The sequence below is a fragment of the Erpetoichthys calabaricus genome, chromosome 4 (genome assembly GCF_900747795.2).
Source record: "Erpetoichthys calabaricus chromosome 4, fErpCal1.3, whole genome shotgun sequence".
NCBI classification, from domain to species: Eukaryota; Metazoa; Chordata; class Cladistia; order Polypteriformes; family Polypteridae; genus Erpetoichthys; species Erpetoichthys calabaricus.
Window position 1 is genome coordinate 172468933 of NC_041397.2, and position 23185 is coordinate 172492117.

Consider the following 23185-nt stretch of genomic DNA (forward strand, 5'->3'; position numbering starts at 1 on the left):
CAAGAACAACTTTTTGTTCCTTCCCTATCCTCAGCTCAAGGTCTACCAGTAAATTTGGTAAGTCAGCATCATCATTGACTAGATGCTCCCACATCAGGTCAATTAAAAACAGTTTGTTCTCTGTTAAATCCCTGATTTTGCACTTGTATAGTATGCAAGGAGGACTTGTCCCTTCTGTCAAATCTACAACAAAAACAGAACATAAAATTAGGTGGGCATAAAAGCATTTCCATGCAGCTAACTGTGTTTTTAAGGATGGGCCACAGAGAAGCAACACAAATCATTCCTCATTATTCACAAAGGTATAGACTGATTGTAAAGGCTTTTAAAATGGTATAATGCACTTACCAGATGTCTCAGTGGGTAGTGTTGGTGTGGGCTCAAATTCTACAGGACTTAGTAAAATGGTCAAGTCCTCGTCCAATTACAAATCCTCCTCCCCTTGAATCTTGAACAGAGGCTGGAACACTGGTCTGGTCTGCTCCTGGTCCCAGAACATCTGTTGCATGCTGTATACCAGAAGGAACCATAAAAAATAAAATAATTAAAATCAGTCAAGCCACTTCCAATCTCTAAGATTCTGATCAACAATATATAATACTCACTCCCAATGCAAGGTTTAGAATTTTGTTCCATTCACTGTGTGTTTTGCCATAGTGTAGTGCAATAAATATTAAAAACATATACTGTAAATAAAATAAAATGAAAAGGAATGCTCATGCCTGGCTATCCACCAAGTAGAATTTCATAGACAGACTATCGGTTAAGATTTAAAAGAAAAAAATTCTCAAAAATTCTACCTCTAACCCATGACAAGTCAGGAAGGGCCAGACAACACGCTTGTTATGGGGTGCAAGGCAGAAAGTCTTCCCAGCAAATAATGGTATAACACATTGATGAATGACCAGGGAGACATCCCGACAAAGAAAGGTATTCACCACATTGCTTTATCAATACATTTTGTTACTTGTTTTTCTCATTTATTGTAGTAAAATCTGTGAACTTTTTTCTTTTTGGGCGCTGAAACATGAGAACTTCAGGTATACTGTACATGGGAATGTAATGTGACAATTAAAACTTTACAAAATGTGACCATGTAGATAAGGATACTTGGCTCACATGTTTTAATCTCATCAACACCTTCAACTTGATCACTTCTGTTAGGCAATCACAATATTGTTACTGAAATTCACTTATACAATTAAAGATTTATTCTTCTGTACCAAAATATTATTAGTAAAAATCATTTCCGTTATGAACGGAACATTTCCGTTATGAATGTTTAAGAAAGTGAGGTTAGAATTTAGCATTGCATCACAATTCGAACAATTCGGGTAGCTTTGTTTTTTCCAAATTGTCTGAGTATTCATGTGGTATTTCCAACTCAACAACTCAGATTTACCATCTGTCTGAGAGTATGTGAATGCAACATACATGCTAAATAGCACTTTATTCCATTACTCTGCCTGTTGTGCTGTTTCTGAAAATCAGTCTGTAATGGGCACCAACATGCATTTTAAAAAAGGCCTCCCTGGCATTTTATTCAAAACAGAATAAAAACAGAAAAAGGTGTGAGAAAAGACAAAGTGTAAAAAAGCTGCATACTTTCCTGCAGACAACAGAAATATGAGACATTGGAAAAAAATTAGGGTATAAAAAAAGCATGGACTTTGTAGAGTTTGCTTCTAAAGACTATTGCAGAAAGTATTTTACTGCTTACTGAGAAATAGGAAGGTGCCAGATTTACCTGTATGCTTTTTTAAAAAAAGCTAGCTTAGCTCTATGTCAAAATCACACTGAAAAAGCATCAGAGGTTGCCAGTGCTGAATCTGAGAACTCCTTGGTTAACGTTGTTAAAACTTTTGGCTTGTACTGTTAACCTGCCTAGGGAATGTTTCACGGATATACTAGCATATTGTAATTCAACAATAGGAAAAGATGTAAGGAGAGTAACACATAATGTACCATACCATTTTCTAAGCCTGCTTAATCCTGAGCATTTGTTGGGGGTATGAGGGGGGGCAGGGGGGTTGTACCTGGAGCCTAACCTAGCAGGCACAGGGTGCAACTCTTTTCTGTTAATGAAGAATAGATACAAAGAGCCTTCTATTCTCTGAAAAGGGTGTGCATATAACTAAAGAGTACAGTAATGCTGAAAAAGATCAGAAAATGCAGCAGAAAAAAATCTTTAATGGACGCAACTGGGTATCATAAAAAAGACAACTGAGATCATGGAATTGAACATGAAACATTTCTTCCCACAAAGGAACTTTAATTTTATTTTACATATCCACTGACCATTACCCAAAACCAATACCTATTAATTGGTTCCCCTTCATATTTATATATTTTTCTCTCAGACATCCAAGCATACTTGGCAAACAGTCCATTCCAAAATTAGGGCTGATGATTTTATTACACCACTACCACACTATACTTCACAATTCAGTCTATTTTGTTTTCTGCCATATTCTGTCAAAATTAAGGCACATGGTGTTCCTTCTCTTCTATCTGCCGATGGAGTACATCCTATGTAATTCTCCAATATTATCTGCTTTACATCCAGTCCATTTTTCTGTAATGCTTTACTACATCTCTGCTCTGAAGTATTTGAAAAAAGTGCTAACCAATGTCATTTCAGTCTTATAATACACCAGTATCTTTCTTGCTCACTATCAGGCTCTCTTACTAGCTTGTACTGCCTTACCAATGACTTCTTTTCTATTTTTGACATCTGCTTTTCTAACCCATAAATGACCACTTCTTTTGTAATCAGCTGAGTGTCAATAATCAATATGTTTTGAATACCTTACGTGCACAAAGTTGTCTATTGCAGAACTTAAGGAAATCATCAGAAAATGAAAGTAGCAAAGGGATCAGACTGCAATCAAACAATCAAAAGCCAAGAATACATTCTCAATATCCAATACTAATATGTTTTATTGCCGCTATTTCTTAAAAAACTTCATTGTTTTTATTGGGCATCCAAGGTACATGCCTCCATCTTATAGAGGTGAGGAACAATGACATAATTCATCAAATACCTTTCATGTCAAGTGAACAACAACAAGCATAGCAACAGTAAACAATATGGTCATGGCCATGCAAACATTGTGATAGACTGGTGACAACAAATAGAACACAAAAAGGCATTGCCAGACTAATTAAAAAAATATAGACAACCATAAAAACAAATGTAAAGGGTCCAAATGTGAAACAGAGTGCATCTAAGGAAACCAAACTCCTGAGTAATGATACATTTCGTTATTTAGCTACACTTGTGCATACTTCTTCATCTAATTCATGGCATATACCCATAATATGTGTAACACATTCTTAATCATAAACTTCATTACATTTTCTCCCCAAACATTGTGAACTCTTTTCTAGCCTCCTGTACTCTGTTAAATGTGTAGCTAAAACCTAATACACTCTTAAATGCAGCTTTGTCTTCTTTATTTATCGCCAAGTCTTTGTTCTAGACAATTTTAAAGCTATTAAAGGAATACTCCACCCAAAAACTATTATTTTTTATGTCTCTTAACCCACGTACTTTGTAGTGGTGGCCAAAATTTTTAATCTCACGTTTGCAAGCAGAATGGAGAGAAAAAATATGCAAAAAGCATGTTTTTTGACAAAAATATTATTAGTTACTTCAGGAATTATCAATGTGTATTAAAAACATGTAACCTAAAGCCTCATGGGATGTTCTGATCAGGTTCTTTTAAGGCCAATACTGATCACCAATTTCATGTTACTTTATCAGCTGTTTTCCAATACTGATTTTTTTCTTTGTCCCTTTAAAAAATGTTTTACACCAGTGGGTCTGAAACTGTGGGCCAGGCCCCCCTAGGGGGGCGCGAAGTAACAAAAAGGGGGGGCGTGAAGATGTGAAAAAAAGAAAACAAGAACTGAAAATATGAAAAATACATCTATTGAAACCGAAACAAATGAACTTAAACTACATTCTGATGCTAGAAAAATAAATATAGAGTTAGATAAATGTCGATAAAAGTTAAGTAGGTATAATAAACTATGCATCTATGATATATCAATAATTAAAAAAGAACAAATTGGTATTAGTGGGGTCCTTTCAAAAAAACATTAGGGGAGCACGATTAAAACTGTTATGAAAACTCAGGTCGCAAGTACTTAAAGGTTGAGAAACGCTGTTTTACACTAAGATCTTGCATAACCAGATGCATAGAAGCCTTAGGTTCTATACTAAAGTGTTACCTTTGGTATTTTTATTACACTACAGACCACAGGTGTCAACAGGAGATAATTTTTTTGTTAAAATTTCCTTAAAATATTCACTTTAACTAATATATTTTGTACAAAAATATGCATTCATAATACATATGGCAAAAAAGAAAATAAAATCATATTTATAATTACAAGCTCTAATGTCCTTTTGTTTATTTTTTTCTGTAATATACCTATCTGAAACATGCTTAATTCACCGTTTCTGAAAAAACAAAAATTATATATATATATATATATATATATATATATATATATTCACGGCATTCGTAGTCTGTGTCACAATCTGATTGTATGGGTGGTTACCTACCAGGTAACGCTTGTGGTTGGCCAGCAATCTGCTAACATCCGCCACGGTGCCCTCAGTTTGTGAGGAGCAGATCATAGAATGGTTGAAATAGTTTTACTGTCAAATAAATGCAAAGAGTACGCGACACGTGTTTCGCCCTCATTCTGGGCTCATCAGGCGTACACACTCCACTGCACTCCCTCTCGGGAATCAAACCTCGGATGTCAGCGCCAGAGGCGATGCCCCTAACGTTGCGCCACGGCGTGTGGTTCATTTATTTAACAGCATGTAGATCGGGGTAATTACATTCACGGCATTCGTAGTCTGTGTCACAATCTGATTGTATGGGTGGTTACCTAACAGGTAACGCTTGTGGTTGGCCAGCAATCTGCTAACATCCGCCACGGTGCCCTCAGTTTGTGAGGAGCAGATCATAGAATGGTTGAAATAGTTTTACTGTCAAATAAATTCAAAGAGTACGCGACATGTGTTTCGCCCTCATTCTGGGCTCATCAGGCGTACACACTCCACTGCACCGGGCACCGTGGCGGATGTTAGCTGATTGCTGGCCAACCACAAGAGTTACCTGGTAGGTAACCACCCATACAATCAGATTGTGACACAGACTACGAATGCCGTGAATGTAATTACCCCGATCTACATGCTGTCAAATAAACGAACCACACGCCGTGGTGCAACGTTAGGGGCATCGCCTCTGGCGCCGAGGTTCGATTCCCGAGAGGGAGTGCAGTGGAGTGTGTACGCCTGATGAGCCCAGAATGAGGGCGAAACACGTGTCACGTACTCTTTGCATTTATTTGACAGTAAAACTAATTCAACCATATATATATATATATATATATATATATATATATATATATATATATATATATATATATATATATATATATATATATATATGAGGGATGTTCAAACCGTTTCCACACTTTCGTATTTTCATTGGAAACAGTGAAAGCGGGAGGAGTAGTAATTGGGCATTAAAAAGTTGTTGTGACACTGGGAAAATTGCATCACAAAGGAAGATGACTATGTAGAAAGGTGATGTAATTCATCCATCCATCCATCCATTGTCTCCCGCTTATCCGAGGTCGGGTCGCGGGGGCAGCAGCTTGAGCAGAGATGCCCAGACTTCCCTATCCCCAGCCACTTCTTCTAGCTCTTCCGGGAGAAATCCCAAGGCGTTCCCAGGCCAGTCGAGAGACATAGTCCCTCCAGCGTGTCCTGGGTCTTCCCCGGGGGCCTCCTCCCGGTTAGACGTGCCTGGAAACACCTCACCAGGGAGGCGTCCAGGAGGCATCCTGATCAGATGCCCGAGCCACCTCATCTGACTCCTCTCGATGCAGAGGAGCAGCGGCTCTACACTGAGCCCCGCCCGGATGACTGACCGTCTCACCCTATCTTTAAGGGAAAGCCCAGACACCCTGCGGAGGAAACTCATTTCAGCCGCTTGTATTCGCGATCTCGTTTTTTCGGTCACTACCCATAGCTCATGACCATAGATGAGGGTAGGAGCGTAGATCGACTGGTAAATTGAGAGCGGCTCAGCTCCTTTTTCACCACGACAGACCGATGCAGCGCCCGCATTACTGCGGATGCCGCACCCATCCGCCTGTCGATCTCACGCTCCATTCTTCCCTCACTCGTGAACAAGACCCCGAGATACTTGAACTCCTCCACTTGGGGCAGGATCTCGCTACCAACCCTGAGAGGCACTCCACCCTTTTCCGGCTGAGGACCATGGTCTCGGATTTGGAGGTGCTGATTCTCATCCCAGCCACTTCACACTCGGCTGTGAGCCGATCTAGAGAGAGCTGAAGATCACGGCTTGATGAAGCAAACAGGACAACATCATCTGCAAAAAGCAGTGACCCAATCCTGAGCCCACCAAACGGACCCCCTCAACGCCCTGGCTGCGCCTAGAAATTCTGTCCATAAAAGTTATGAACAGAATCGGTGACAAAGGGCAGCCCTGGCGGAGTCCAACTCTCACTGGAAACGGGTTCGACTTACTGCCGGCAATGCGGACCAGGCTCTGGCAACGATCGTACAGGGACCGAACAGCCCTTATCAAGGGGGCCGGTACCCCATACTCTCGGAGTACCCCCCACAGGATTCCCCGAGGGACACGGTCGAATGCCTTTTCCAAGTCCACAAAACACATGTAGACTGGTTGGGCAAACTCCCATGCACCCTCCAGGACCCTGCTAAGGGTATAGAGCTGGTCCACTGTTCCGCGACCAGGACGAAAACCACACTGTTCCTCCTGAATCCGAGGCTCGACTATCCGACGGACCCTCCTCTCCAGGACCCCTGAATAGACTTTTCCAGGGAGGCTGAGGAGTGTGATCCTTCTGTAGTTCGAACACACCCTCCGATCCCCTTTCTTAAAGAGGGGACCACCACCCCGGTCTGCCAATCCAGAGGCACTGTCCCTGATGTTCATGTGATGTTGCAGAGACGTGTCAACCAAGACAGTCCTACAACATGCAGAGCCTTGAGGAACTCCGGGCGTATCTCATCCACCCCCGGGGCCCTGCCACCAAGGAGTTTTCTGACCACCTCGGTGACCTCAGTCCCCAGAGATGGGGGAGCCCACCTCTGAGTCCCCCAGGCTCTGCTTCCTCATTGGAAGGCATGTTAATGGGATTGAGTAGGTCTTCGAAGTACTCCCCCCACCGATCCACAATGTCCCGAGTCGAGGTCAGCAGCGCACCATCCCCACCATATACAGTGTTGACACTGCACTGCTTCCCCTTCCTGAGACGCCGGATGGTGGACCATAATCTCCTCGAAGCCGTCCGAAAGTCGTTCTCCATGGCCTCCTCAAACTCCTCCCACGCCCGAGGTTTTTGCCTCAGCAACCACCAAAGCCGCATTCCGCTTGGCCTGCCGGTACCTATCAGCTGCCTCCAGGGTCCCACAGGACAAAAGGGACCGGTAGGACTCCTTCTTCAGCTTGACAGCATCCTTCACTGCAGGTGTCCACCAACGTGTTAGGGGATTGCCGCCACGACAGGCACCGACCACCTTACGGCCACAGCTCCGGTCAGCTGCCTCAACAATAGAGGCATGGAACATGGCCCATTCGGACTCAATGTCCCCCACCTCCCTCGGGATGTGGTCGAAGTTCTGCCGGAGGTGGGAGTTGAAGCTACTTCTGACAGGGGGCTCTGCCAGACGTTCCCAGCAGACCCTCACAACACGTTTGGGCCTACTACGCCTGACCGGCATCCTCCCCCACCATCGAAGCCAACTCACCACCAGGTGGTGATCAGTTGACAGCTCCGCCCCCTCTTCACCCGAGTGTCCAAGACATGTGGCCGCAAGTCCGACGACACGACCACAAAGTCGATCATCGAACTGAGGCCTAGGGTGTCCTGGTGCCAAGTGCACATATGAACACCCCTATGCTTGAACATGGTGTTTGTTATGGACAATCCATGACGAGCACAGAAGTCCAATAACAAAAACACTGCTCAGGTTCAGATCGGGGGGGGCCATTCCTCCCAATCACGCCCTTCCAGGTCTCACTGTCATTGCCCACGTGAGCATCGGGGTGATGTAATTTGTTTTGAAATTCTTAATAAATAGAGTTAAAAATTGTGGAAACTTTTTGAACATCCCTGGTACATGCTGCTAATTTCGGAAGTAACTATTTAATATGGTGGCACTGAAATGCAAAAACAAAAATCAAAACACAAAAACAAATTGGAAACATAAGCACAAATCAGAAAATGCAAAAACGCATCAGAAGATGCAAAAACAAACTGAATATGCAAAAGCAAATCGGAACATACAAAAACAAATTGGAAATGCAAAAACTAATCGGAAACGCAAAAACAAATCAGAAAATTAAACAACAAATTGAATATGCAAAAGCAAATGAGAAAACACAAAAACAAAGAATACTCAAAAGCAAATTTAAAATGCAAAAACAAATCAAAAACCACAAAACAAACTGAATGCACAAAAACAAATGAGAAAATGCAAAAACAAATCAGAAATACAAAAACAAATCTGAAAATGCAAAAACAAATTAAATTCGCAAAAACAAATTGAATACACAAAAACAAATTAGAAAGAACAAATGCAAATGGAGCAGCACGCAAACAAATTGAGAAGCATGAAAACAATAAGAGCTGCGCAAACCCAATGGAGGTGGAAAAAACAGTGAAAACTGAAGTTCATCACGATTTAATCCCAGCTTTTCAATTTCAGAATTCTGTAAGGTAAAAGAGATTTCTTATCTTTATTAGGTATTTTTGTACTTAGGCAGAAATGACAATGTTTGTAAAACTTCGAGCACTCTCCGCCAGAGAAGTTTTTAAAGTATTACAAACATACTTCAGTATTTTAACTTTAACTTCATGGCGGCAGCACTTGAAAAACGTTTGCTATTGACCGTTTTCTGTTACATTAGTCTACACGCTTCTGACATGTGTTATTTAACATGCGCAATGTAGTGTTTGTATAACAAGTTGTATTCCTAGTATTTTTCATTTTTCACGTCAACACTGTTGTAGTATTAGGTGACAACCTAAATTGTATCGTAACGACTCGGGGTGGGAGAGAACAAGAAATGGAATCAGCCGCTTTAAGCCAGACTGCTGGATGTGTCCCTAAAAAATTACCGTTCACTTCTTCAGCTCATATACACGCCACCTGGCTTCATGTTACTTCGCTCGCCCAGGGTCAGAGGCAACCCATACACCACACTTTGCACCGGTTCCATAAGCCGACCCAAGGCCACCGTCCACATATGATGCTCACCGGAGGACAGGTATCAAAACCAATGACCTTTTAGCTGCCGGGAAAAGCGCGGTCGAAAGTGCGTTGTCTGCGCCCTCATGTACCTGTTACTCACGGGGCTGCTAGGCTTCTCCGGGTAATTCCGCTCCTTTGGACAGTGCGCGTCCATGGGAGGAGCGTGTCCCTCTCAATTTCAGACCCGGGGAGCTATATTGTCATTTGTGGATGAAACAGAAAACTATCTTACTTTGTGGAGTCTCTCGTAGCAGTTTGTTACAAGAGCACTTTTGATCATTTCAGTCCCAGATCCAATGTGACTGAGGTACTTTGCGCTGTAAGTAGTTATATTTCACTTTCAGTATTTGATATCACCTTTCATGTCTGTCTTCGTATTTTAGCCTGGTTACTCTTTGAAATTTTACCACAAATACCCCTCCTCAAACCGCCACCTTATCGTGGTGGAGGGGTTTGCGTGTCCCAATGATCCTAGGAGCTCTGTTGTCCGGGGCTTTATGCCCCTGGTAGGGCCACCCAAGACAAACTGGTCCTAGGTGAGTGATGAGACAAAGTGCGGTTCAACACAACCTCCTATGATGAACAAAAAATTTGGACGGCGTTCTCCCTTGCCCGGACGCGGGTCACCGGGGCCCCCCTTTGAAGCCAGGCCTGGAGGTGGGGCTCGATGGCGAGGGCCTGGTGGCTGGGCCTGCACCCATGGGGCTTGGCTGGGCACAGCCCGAAGAGGCAACGTGGGTCCCCCTTCCCATGGCTCACCACCTATGGGAGGGGCCAAGGAGGTCGGGTGCAGTGTGAGTTGGGTGGTGGCCGAAGGCGGGGACCTTGGCGGTCCGATCCTCGGCTACAGAAGCTGGCTCTTGGGACGTGGAATGTCACCTCTCTGAAGGGGAAGGAGCCTGAGCTAGTGCGTGAGGTTGAAAGGTTCCGGCTAGATATAGTCGGGCTCACCTCGACGCACAGCTTGGACTCTGGAACCAATCTCCTTGAGAGGGGGCTGGACTCTGTACCACTCTGGAGTTGCCCCCGGTGAGAGGCGCCGAGTGGGTGTGGGCATACTTATTGGCCCCCGACTTGGAGCCTGCACATTGGGGTTTACCCCGGTGGACGAGAGGGTAGCCTCCCTCCGCCTTCGGGTGGGGGGACGGGTCCTAACTGTTGTTTGTGCGTATGCGCCAAACAGCAGTTTGGAGTACCCACCCTTTTTGGAGTCCCTGGAGGGGATGCTAGAGGGCATACCTTCTGGGGACTCCCTCGTACTGGTGGGAGACTTCAATGCTCACGTGGGCAATGACAGTGAGACCTGGAAGGGCGTGATTGGGAGGAATGCCCCCCCTCCCGATCTGAACCCGAGCGGTGTTTTGTTATTGGACTTCTGTGCTCATCACGGATTGTCCATAACAAACACCATGTTCAAGCATAGGGGTGTTCATATGTGCACTTGGCACCAGGACACCCTAGGCCTCAGCTCGATGATTGACTTTGTGGTCGTGTCGTCGGACTTGCGGCCACATGTCTTGGACACTCGGGTGAAGAGAGGGGCGGAGCTGTCAACTGATCACCATTTGGTGGTGAGTTGGCTTCGATGGTGGGGGAGGATGCCGGTCAGGCCTGGTAGGCCCAAACGTGTTGTGAGGGTCTGCTGGGAACGTCTGGCAGAGCTCCCTGTCAGAAGTAGCTTCAACTCCCACCTCCGGCAGAACTTCGACCATGTCCCGAGGGAGGTGGGGGACATTGAGTCCGAATGGGCCATGTTCCGTGCCTCTATTGTTGAGGCGGCTGACCGGAGCTGTAGCCGTAAGGTGGTCGGTGCCTGTCGTGGCGGCAATCCTTGAACCCGTTGGTGGACACCGGCGGTGAGGGATGCTGTCAAGCTGAAGAAGGAGTCCTACCGGTCCCTTTTGTCCTGTGGGACTCTGGAGGTAGCTAACAGGTACCGGCAGGGCAAGCAGAATGCGGCTTCGGTGATTGCTGAGGCAAAAACTCGGGCATGGCAGGAGTTTGGGGAGGCAATGGAGAACGACTTTAGGATGGCTTCGAGGAGATTCTGGTCCACCGTCCGGCGTCTCAAGAGGGGGAAGCAGTACAGTGTCAACACTGTAAATGGTGGGGATGGTGCGCTGCTGACCTCGACTCGGGACGTTGTGGGTCAGTGGGGGGAGTACTTCGAAGACCTCCTCAATCCCACTAACATGCCTTCCAATGAGGAAGCAGAGCCTGGGGACTCGGAGGTGGGCTCCCCCATCTCTGGGACTGAGGTCACCGAGGTGGTCAGAAAACTCCTTGGTGGCAGGGCCCCGGGGGGTGGATGAGATACGCCTGGAGTTCCTCAAGGCTCTGGATGTTGTAGGGACTGTCTTGGTTGACACGTCTCTGCAACATCGCATGGACATCTGGGACAGTACCTCTGGATTGGCAGACCGGGGTGGTGGTCTCCCTCTTTAAGAAGGGGGACAGGAGGGTGTGTTCCAACTACAGAGGGATCACACTCCTCAGCCTCCCTGTAAAAGTCTATTCGGGGGTCCTGGAGAGGAGGGTCCGTCGGATAGTTGAGCCTCGGATTCAGGAGAAACAGTGTGGTTTTCGTCCTGGTCGCGGAACAGTGGACCAGCTCTACACCCTTAGCAGAGTCCTGGAGGGTGTATGGGAGTTCGCCCAACCAGTCTACATGTGTTTTGTGACTTGGAAAAGGCGTTCGACCGTGTCCCTCGGGGAATCCTGTGTGGGGTACTCCGGGAGTATGGGGTACCGGACCCCCTGATAAGGGCTGTTCGGTCCCTGTACAACCGGTGTCAGAGCTTGGTCCGCATTGCCGGCAGTAAGTCGAACCCGTTTCCAGTGAGAGCTGGACTCCGCCAGGGCTGCCCTTTGTCACCGATTCTGTTCATAACATTTATGGACAGAATTTCTAGGCGCAGCCAGGGTGTTGAGGGGGGTCCGGTTTGGTGGACTCAGGATTGGGGTCACTGCTTTTTGCAGATGATGTTGTCCTGTTTGCTTCATCAGGCCGTGATCTTCAGCTCTGTCTGGATCGGTTCGCAGCTGAGTGTGAAGCGACTGGGATGAGAATCAGCACCTCCAAATCCGAGACCATGGTCCTCAGCCGGAAAAGGGTGGAGTGCCCTCTCAGGGTTGGTAGCGAGATCCTGCCCCAAGTGGAGGAGTTCAAGTATCTCTGGGTCTTGTTCACGAGTGAGGGAAGAATGGAGCGTGAGATCGACAGGCGGATCGGTGCGGCGTCCGCAGTGATGCAGGCTCTGCATCGGTCTGTCGTGGTGAAAAAGGAGCTGAGCTGTAAGGCAAAGCTCTCAATTTACCAGTCGATCTATGTTCCTACCCTCACCTATGGTCATGAGCTATGGGTAGTCACCGAAAGAACGAGATTGCGAATACAAGCGGCTGAAATGAGTTTCCTCCGCAGGGTGTCTGGGCTCTCCCTTAAAGATAGGGTGAGAAGCTCACTGGGAGGGGAGCTCCGGGAGGGGCTCAGAGTAGAGCCGCAGCTCCTCCGCATCGAGAGGAGTCAGATGAGGTGGCTCGGGCATCTGATCAGGATGCCTCCTGGAGGCCTCCCTGGTGAGGTGTTCCAGGCACGTCCAACCGGGAGGAGGCCCCGGGACATGCTGGAGGGACTATGTCTCCCGGCTGGCCTGGGAACGCCTCGGGATTCTCCCAGAAGAGCTAGAAGAAGTGGCCGGGGAGAGGGAAGTCTGGGCATCTCTGCTCAAGCTGCTGCCCCCGCGACCCGACCTCGGATAAGCGGAAGAGAATGGATGGATGGATGGATGGATGGATTTTACCACAAATACTGGCAAAACAGAAAAAAAGAAGCGAGACGGCAGCACGTCAAGAATCAATTACTGGGTCTTAACGGGTGGTGTGATAGAAGCAGTGACACCGAATTTCTACCGTCTATTAAGCTGTTTTGTAATGATTGGACATTAAAACTTTTGCATATCTGCCGGAGATCCATTTAAAGTATTTCACACACAAATTTGTCAGTCCTGTACTGACTGTTAGAAAACCATAACGTAATGCTGTGTGCGTGACAGCAAGCAATATTCACCATATGTTGCGGGACACACATAACCAACCAAAAGCAATCGCCTGTGACACATAGCAACAATTGCTCTTTTTAACGTGATTTGTTAGATGGCGGATTTTATTCCAAAATATTATATCTGATACCAAGGCATCACATTTGTCCAGCTATGCTTGCAGTATACATGTTAGATTTCTCCTAATACACACCCATTTACCAGTGAAGCCCCAGTCGGCTCTGCCGCTGCTTTGGCTGAGAGTGCTCGAAGTTATGCAAAAGTTATATTTTCTGCTAAAGTACATAAAATACCTAAAATATGATAAGAGATATCTTTTACCTTTTAGCGTTCTCGCTGTCACAACACCACTCGTTGAAAAGCTGGTATTGAATCGTAATGAACTTCAGTTTTCACTGTTTTTTTCCACCTCCATTTGGATTATAATGCTCTTTTTGTTTTAATGCTTCTCGATTTGTATGCGGTCTTCATTTTGTTTGCGTGCTGCTCCATTTGTATGTGTCATTTCTGATTTGTTTTTGGGAATCAATTTGTTTTTCCGTTTTCTAATTTGTTTTTGCTTATTGTGATTTGTTGTTGTGTATTCAATTCTTTTGTGCGTTTTCTGATTTGTTATTGCTTTTCCAGTTGTTTATGCGCATTCAATTTGATGGTGTGGTTTCCAATTTGATTTTGCATTTTAAATTTGCTTTTGTGTATTCTGATTTGTGTTTGTGTTTCCAATTTGCTTTTGTTTTTTCTGATTTGTTTTTGCATGATATAATTTGTTTCTGCACATTGCACTTCAGGGCCACTGTAAATAATATCTTAGCACAAACGCATGCATTTTACATGTTTTTTTGCATCATGGGTAATTCACATGCAGATTGTATGACACAAGTAACATGAGATTGTTATATCGGTGCTTTTCACATTGTTTGCCATTGTACAGCATTGGTCAGTATTGGCTTCTATTATGTCATAATTTTTTTCTCTCCATTCTACGTGCATAAGATTATATTCTATTCTCTGCCACCACTAAAATGTGGTAACATTAAAATAAATATTTTTTCATGTAACATTCCTTAAACTTATTTAGACTGGGAACCCATTTCCTTTCAATGGATTCTTCTCATATTTATTGTAGTGATATCACATTTTGATTTGTATAAAGAATTTTAAAAATGGTATATTACCTTACTTATGCATATCTTTATTGGTAATATGTCTGATGAAATGTAAATAATTATTGGAATCAGTATCACTGCTTCTTAAATTCTTTATTTCAAACAAATATACACAACAATACAAAAAATAAAGAATGTATAATGAATTCAATAATATCTATACATAACCAATTAATGCAGTTGTAATTCTGGGATATAAAAAAACATAAAAAAGGAGAATACCACTAATACCACTTCTAATTTCTGTAGCAAATCCTGAAATGTTTACGCCTGTTGATAGCGAGTGATCCTAAAATGATCTGTTGGCTGTTCTGTGGCTATACTTGCTCAGAGCTCCTTTGTCGATTTGTCCGTTCACACATGGTGGCTCACCACTTTGCTCACCTAGGGTCAGAGAAAACTGTATGCTACACTATCCCATGGCTCCATGAGCCGACCCAAGGCCAGGGTCCACATTTGAATCGATAGGCTTTAGGAGCCAGGAAGCGAGATCAAAATGCTTAGTGCTGTGTCTACGCATACCAAACCCCTTTCACTACTCACGTTGCTGCTTTCTAAACAACTTCTACAGGTAATCCTACTCCCACAGACAGGTTTCGGCCACCTGAGCAGCATGTCACTCTCAGGTCTGGACCCAGTTGCTATACTGCCCCCTTCTTTTAAGTCCTTATCCAGAGAGTAACATGAACTCCATGTGCAGGGACATTTGAGAGGTGTGAGACAACTTTGAGTGCCCTGCAGGAGATTTAGTAATGGGATTACAGTAGTATCTTTATGCCAATTTCTGGGCTGTGGCCCTAAAGAGAAGGAGAAGAGCAGCTGTACAGTTTTTTTTCAATTTGAAAAAGAAAAGGAGCTGAAAACATTTTCTGATATGGAACAATGGCACAACAAAATCAGGTATGGACTCACAGAATAAACAGCTCAGTATATTTAAAGAAACTTTAGATCCATTAAACAAAACTTATGAGATGTACGATTATATATAGCGAATCCAAGTGTTCTGTGTTTATCATCATTACTGACATATCCTATTTTTAAGCATATAGTTTTAATTATTTTTTACCTCTTGTCTTGTATATTTTTAATATTTGCCATATTATTTCATCTAGGGTGCAGTGGTAGCACTGCTGCTTCGCAGTAAGGAGACCTGGGTTCGCTTCCCAGGTCCTCCCTGCGTGGAGTTTGCATGTTCTCCCCGTGTCTTCGTGGGTTTCCTCGGGTGCTCTGGTTTCCTCCCACAGTCCAAAGACATGCAGGTTAGGTGCATTGGCGATCCTAAATTGTCCCTAGTGTGTGCTTGGTGTGTGGGTGTGTGTGTGTGCGTGTGCCCTGTGGTGGGCTGGCGCCCTGCCCAGGAATTTGTTCCTGCCTTGTGCCCTGTGTTGGCTGGGATTGGCTCCAGCAGACCCCCGTGACCCTGTGTTCGGATTCAGCGGGTTGGAAAATGGATGGATGGATGTTTATAATGGTTTGCATAAATATTTTTCTAACATTAAACTCCTTTTAACAACTTGACTCTGCTCAATCCTCTTTTGAATGACATACTGGCTTTGAGAAAGTGCTGGTGTATTTTGCTTGAGAACTCCAGCACAAAGGGGTAAATTAAATTTAAATTTCCTTTAATAACTTTCATTCAGTTCTGTGGTAATGTGGCAAATATACTTAGCCATGTTGTAAATCAAAGACAAATAGTCAAAATGTTCACCATTATAAACTTAATGCTTCTTTTTGAAATCACTGAAGTAACTGCTCACATCGGACTGAGTGAGTGAACACCCTTCTAAATGAATGCCAAGAATCAAACAAAAAATTAGAAATTACAGAAATAATGGACAGCCAGGACAGGGCCATTTTTTGTTCTTATTCTTTTGGTTCTTTTTTAACATTTCCTTATGTAAATATTATTTTTATTGTTTTCAGGTTTAGACTCTTTTGAGCCATTAATGAAAAGATAGAAGATGAGTAAAGACTTGCACTACATCTGAAGTGAAAAATGTCTTGCTATTCTATTCCATAGCACTGCGTTCATGCAGGTTTCAGATCTTTTCTTTTAGAAGAAACGTCAGCCTCCCTTCTCCAACATCCAGCACAGGGCACTGATGAGCAGGTACAGACACATAATTTTATAAGCTTCCATAAGAAAGATGAATTACATTTTGTTGATGCTGGCTTATAATGCCTATGGTACAGTGAATAAAATGTATAAAAAGACTTTTAATGCTTGTCTCGGATGCATACTCTTAATCGTTAACCAGTAGGAGTCAAAGCCCAAAAGACTAAAAGCCTATTTTACGTCTTCTGAAACAGAAATACAACTCTTAAAGGCCTTAAAATGTTTGAAATGCATTGTGTACTGTGTAATTAATAATGTATTGTAAGAAACATTGAAGACTTGTAGAATCTGTGATCAAAAGCAGTAATGTTAATAATGTATAACAAATTAAGAATATAGTGAACATTATTTTTTTGCTTTCCTTTTTCTTACATTCGTTGTAAATGTGGAGGAAAAGGCTATAAGCTTTATGATGACCATTTAAAGAATTTATTTTTTTTTCATAAAATATATTACAGCAACATGGAATTCTTCAGCATTTTACTGAGGCCGAGAAGTGGTGTGCTGATAATAAAGCTGTGTTCAGGGGGCATGTCTCACTCCCTTCATTACTGTCAATGGACAAAGACAACATTGAGGAGGCCCTTCAGAAATCTGATTTGCTATCTGAATTTCCAGAAGAACAGAAGAGGGAATATGTCCTTAGACCCTTCATCATCCTTTTTTTCACATATGGAAGACATGTACCTGTTTTTAGATAATGTGAGAGGAAAAAGGAAAATGACTGTGTTTTGTGAGAAAATGTAACATAAACATACATGCCCCTCATTGTTCAGTTATAACCTACAATTTTTGTTTTATATTTTATATACAGTATTGTTTAACTTTTTGTAATAAATGTTGCAAACCAACTTCATCTTTGCAGTCCATTGTCCCAGATCCGCACTTCTTAGTGCAATTTTTATTTATAAAGCATATTTACAACAGCCAGAACTAAACCACAGTGCTCTACAAGAAAAGGTAAAAGAAGCAGTTCAAATATGCAGTATGTACACATCACAAAACTGCAAGCATAACCAACCATTACATAAAAGATAAACTCAAAATACCCACACCCATACATACAGTATATATTGATAATCATGAATGTACATGTGCCAACATATACAAACAATGTCAACCTCTTGCAGGGTCAAATGGCAGCAAGAAGAAATACAATTTTAATGATGACTTAAAAATGGCCAGTGTTAGAGCAGACCTAATAAAATAAGAGCCATTTCAGAGAAAAGGAGTAGCCACTGCAAACGTCTGATTCCTCCTTTGCTTCAGCCTCGACCTTGGCACAGCTAAGACCATCTGGCTAGTAGACCCCAATGCTCTTGTTGGCACATACAAGTGAAGAGGTTCCGAGAGGCAAGATGGGGCTGCCCCATTCAAAACATTTAAAAACAAGAAATAGAATTTTAAAATGAATTCTGAAACAGACCAGACGCCAATGAAGCAAGGTCAGTATTGGTGAAATATGGCCACACTTAGGAGAGCCTTCAATAAGCGAGACCTGCAATACTAGTCCAAATAAGATGTTATAAAAGCTTGGATGACCTTTTCAATATCATCGAAAGAAAGAAAAGCCTTTACCTTCAAGTCTCAGCTGGAAAAAGCTTCATTTAACCTCACAATTTATCTGTCGAGTTTGAATGAGCTGTCAAAGATCATGCCTGGGCTTCTAACTGAAGCTTTATGATATGTATATGGCAAGGGGTCCAAAAGCAACATCAGAGATTCTCAAACCATCTGAAATTTTGGACACCACGATCACAGTTTTATTATCATTTTAAGAAAATTCATTGCCATCCTGGTTTTAATATCATTCAAGCATGAATGGAGGGTCTGTACTGTCTTGCTTTGATTTCAGTGGGAAATAGCAGTGAAAGCAGAAGCCATACTTATTAACAATGGAGCTTAAAGGCAACATGCATATCAAAAAGAGATCTGGTCCAAGGATGGAACCCTGTGGAACCCCACAAGTAAGAGGAGCTACAGAGAATGAGAACTCACCCAAATGAATAGAAAACCTCCTATTACTTACATATAAACCATTTAAGGGAATTACCTTAGATGCCTACATACTGTTCAAGGTGGGATATAAGAATCATAAGATACACAGTATCAAAAGCTGAGGTAAGATCTAGCAGTAGTAGTTGGGAAAAAGTCATTGTAAACCTTTAACAATGATGTTTCACTACTGTAAGAAGATCTGCATCTGGATTGGATTTTTTCCAGAATACTATTTTCATCCAGAAATGTTTAGGACACCTTTTTCTAAGACTTTCAAATTCCTGATACAAGAAATTGTATGTGGTGATTAAAGGATTTAAAATCACTAAAAAAATGATTTGCAATTATTGCATCTACCCAAATAAAACATTTTTAAAGTTAAGTTTAAAATCTGAATCAATGTGTTAGTTCAGTTCCAAAATAAATGAAAGATGGCTTATGGAAGTAAGGCACAGAGAGTGCAACTTTCAATAATGCAAATTTTTACATTTCTTTAGAAAAACAAACGATAATAGCTATTAAGCAATTTAAGAGATTTGCCTCACTTTTTTGATAAGTACATTCTTATAAGTTAGAGTCCCAGGGAGAACAATTATGCATTAAAATTAAAAACCAGAAAAATGTTTGAAAGTTTAATAACTTCACTTGAAATTTATCAACATTTTAACTGCAGTGTAGAACAAAATTATGAAAACACAATTCAAGATAGATAATGGAAATGAAGGTCCCCATGTACTGTTGTAAGCTGGATCATTTAAAAAATTGTTCAATACAAACAATTTTAAAAGTTTCTTTTACCGAGAACTCAAAAGTTTAGACCTTCATTTTCATGCTTGTTGATCATCATTTATTTTGTAACATAATAAATTAATGTCATTAATGGAATTTTCCCTTTTATTGAACAAGGTTCCAGAAATAATGTAAAAATAATTTCAAATATCTTATTTTTTTAATTTTATTGATTTTATTGTAATCATTCCATACAAATAGATCAATTTTTACAAAAAAAATAGGATTGAACACAAATGCACCCCCACCCCTGAGAAAGAGAGCATGGCCAACAGACTAAAACTTAAACATAGTAAAAATAAATAAACTGAAGAGTTTTATAGGCGGATACAGATAAATAGAGAAGAAAAAGAAATAGGGAGAGAATCTACTTCCTCAGTGCTTTAAGAGCTTATTCTAAAATATTATTAATTAGATCCTGCCAGATTTTGAAGAAGTTCTGCACAGATCCTCTAAGTAAGAATTTGATTTTTTCCAATTTCAAATAATATAAAACATCAGTTACCCACTGACTTAAAAGAGGAGAGTTAGGATTCTTCCAGTTTAACAAAATAAGTCTGCATGCCAATAGTGTAGTGAAGGCAATCACAGTTTGTTTGTCCTTCTCCACTTTAAGACCATCTGGAAGGACACCAAACACAGCTTTTATTGGATTAGGAGGGATTGGGACACCAAGGCTGTCTGAAAGGCACTTAAAAATGTTGGTCCAGAATGATGTTAATTTGGTACAGGCCCAGAATATGTGACCCAGTGAGGCTGGAACTTGATTGCAGCGTTCACAGGTTGGCTCTTGCTCTGGAATCATTTTGGACAATTTCAAGCGAGACAGATGTGCTTGATATATAATTTTGAGCTGAATAATTGTATGTTTTACGCATATGGAGCTCGAATTAATTCTCTGCATTGATACCTTCCACTCCTTTACTGATATGTTGAGTGAGAGATCCTTTTCCCATTGTCCTCTTGGATCTTTGAAATGGAGGACTGTAAAATATTATTATATATTGCAGAAATGCTGGCTGAATCCTTCAGACTGAGCAATATTTTTTCCAGCATAGAGGAAGGTGGGAGATGGGGAAAATCGGGCGGGTTCTGTTTGACAAAGTTTCTAATTTGAAGATAGTGAAAGAAATGTGTTGCTGGAAAATTAAATTTGGAATGCAATTGTTCATAGGATGCAAAGATGTTGTCTATATAAAGATCTCTAAGCAATTTAATCCCAAATGTTTTCCAGATATTAAAAACTGCATATGTTTGCGAGGGTTGAAAAAGGTGGTTCTCATGCAGAGGTGCTACAAATAAAAAGATTCTCCATCTTAAAATGCTTTCTGCATTTTTCCATATTAAGAGTGAGTGAAGCACAATTGGGTTATTAGTATATTGGCGATAACTTGCATTTATTGGGGCACAAAGCAGGGAATATAGAGAAATACTGCAGGATTTTATTTCTATTGCTGACCAAGCCTGTGTATGTTCATCTATTTGTGCCCAGGTTTTTATAGCTTGTATGTTTGCTGCCCAGTAGTAAAACTGAAAGTTAGGCAGAGCCATGACACCTTCTATTTTAGGTCTTTGTAGGGTCGGTCTTTGGATACGTGGATGTTTTAGGTTCCAAATAAATGAGGTTATGTTTGAATCTAATTGCTTAAAGAATGATTTATTGATGTATATTGGGATGTTTTGAAATAAAAAGAGAAGCTTAGGAAGGACAAGGGGGCTCCGCCCCCTGCTCGCTTCGCTCGCCTACCCCTGGCATTGGGTATCCTGAAATACATCAGTCAAGCTCGTTCGTTTTGGAGCCGTGCCCGCATTGCCCACGGCATTTCAGATGCGCGTTGTAGGCGCCTCCTTTCATTGAGTTTATCCAGGCGGCCTCGTGTTTGTATATCCGTCAGTCGAGCTCGTTCGTTTTGAACCCGTGCCTGCTTTGCTTCCGCAGTTTACAGACACGCGTTGTAGGCGCCTGCGTTCATTGATCGTATCCAGGTGGGTCGTGTTCAGCGTTTTGTACGATCCCAAGCAGCACATTATTCCTAACTTCACTTCGCAGTAGTGCCACTCACAATATGGCGGTGACGCCTGCGCCTTCCGTATTATGTTGGGTTCCACCATGCTGTGTAGGCGCCTTTGCCTTTCATACTTTCCCGCGCCTTCCGACACGCGGTGTAGGCGCCTGCACCTTCCGGGTCTGCCTCTGCTGTGTGGTGTGGACTTTTAACTGTCGTTTTCCTCTGCTTTCATATTCTGTATCTAGCTGTGCATGTGTTTCGTGCCTAGGTTTTTTTGAAGCTGTTGAATTCGTTTTCATTATCTGTAACCTGCTGTCCATGTGTTTGGCCCCGTTCTTTAACCTCTTTATGACGTTTTACTTTGTTTTCTACTCTGTCGTTTATTTCTGACCTTGCTTTATCCTGCTTTTGTTTCAATGACACCTGGTCCGTGGTGATTATATTCTCCCTTTGTCGAGTAATAATTTCCATTTGTTTGCGATACTGTGATCTTTACTGTATTATCAATAATGCATCACTGTAATGTGATCCACCTATGCTGTATAGTTTGGACGTGTGAGGATGACGTACGTTTAATACGGAGTGTCCGCCCGTGTTACTCTGGGGCCCCCCACTGTTAATACGGAGCTTCTTCCGTACTATTATGCGGTGCATTGTGGACCACTGCGGACTCCGTAGTGTGTCCCGTTTCACTTTGTAGCTCGGTCAGTCGAGCTGTTTCTTTTTGGAGCCGTGTCTACCTGGTTTCGCTCTGGGGCGGGGGGGGCTTTGTGTGGCGCCTGCGCACGTTCGTAGTCTCTCCCGTTTCACTCTGGGGAGGGGGGCTTTGTGTGGCGCCACTATGTCTCCTGCGTCCACGGGCATGTCCCTGCGTCCATATCCGGTTTACCATTCACGGTTAGTAATATGGATATTCATCTTAACAACATTAATTCTTCCAGCTAAAGTGAGGTGGAGGGTTGACCATCTATACAAGTCTTGCTTAATTATTCCATATAGACGGCAAAACTTTTGTTGATAAAGAGATTTATGTTTACTTGTGATATTTACCCCTAGGTATTTAAACTGATCTGCAATGATAAAAGGGAAGGTGTCAAATCTAATATTGTATGCTTCAGAATTCACTGGAAAGAGCACACTTTTATTCAGATTAATTCTGAGACCAGAGATCTTTTGAAATTCTGTAAGTGCTGTTATGACTGCAGGCACAGTATTTTGTGGGTCTGATATATACAAATCCATATCATCTGCATATAGATACGTTTTCTGTTTCAGTCCTTCTCTGATAATCCCCTTTATCTGATAAGCATTTTGTCAGTGAACTGCCAGTGGTTCAATGGCGATTGCAAATAGCAGTGGTGACAAGGGGCATCCTTGTCTGGTACCACGTTCTAGTTTAAAGTAGTCTGAGCAAATGTTGCTAATACAAACTGAAGCTTCTGGATTGGTATACAGTAGTTTGATCCATTCACAAATACTCGGGCCAAACCCAAATTTCAACGATAATAATATCCTGAGTGTTTGTCTTTGCAGGTGAATATATTAAACAGGTGCTGGAGACTGCAAGCTAAGTGTCGGCCTTTAATAAATCCAGTTTGATCTTGTGATATTACTGAAGGCAGCACTTTCTCCATCCTTGTAGCTAGGACTTTGGAGAGTATCTTAACAATTTCAAATATTTTGATTGATAGAATTCACTATAATAGCAGTTA

At 42.4% G+C, this 23185-nt stretch overlaps 1 protein-coding gene and 1 long non-coding RNA gene across 2 annotated transcripts in view; one reads left to right on the plus strand and one right to left on the minus strand.

Moving 5' to 3' along the window:
- rpl24 (ribosomal protein L24) overlaps window positions 1–23185 on the minus strand; it is a 730678-nt gene that overhangs the window by 693387 nt on the left and 14106 nt on the right. The window lies entirely within an intron of this gene.
- Window positions 16168–17403, plus strand: LOC114651405 (uncharacterized). Its single transcript, XR_003716144.2, has 2 exons — window positions 16168–16671; window positions 17136–17403. It is a non-coding gene; the product is annotated as an uncharacterized LOC114651405 (long non-coding RNA).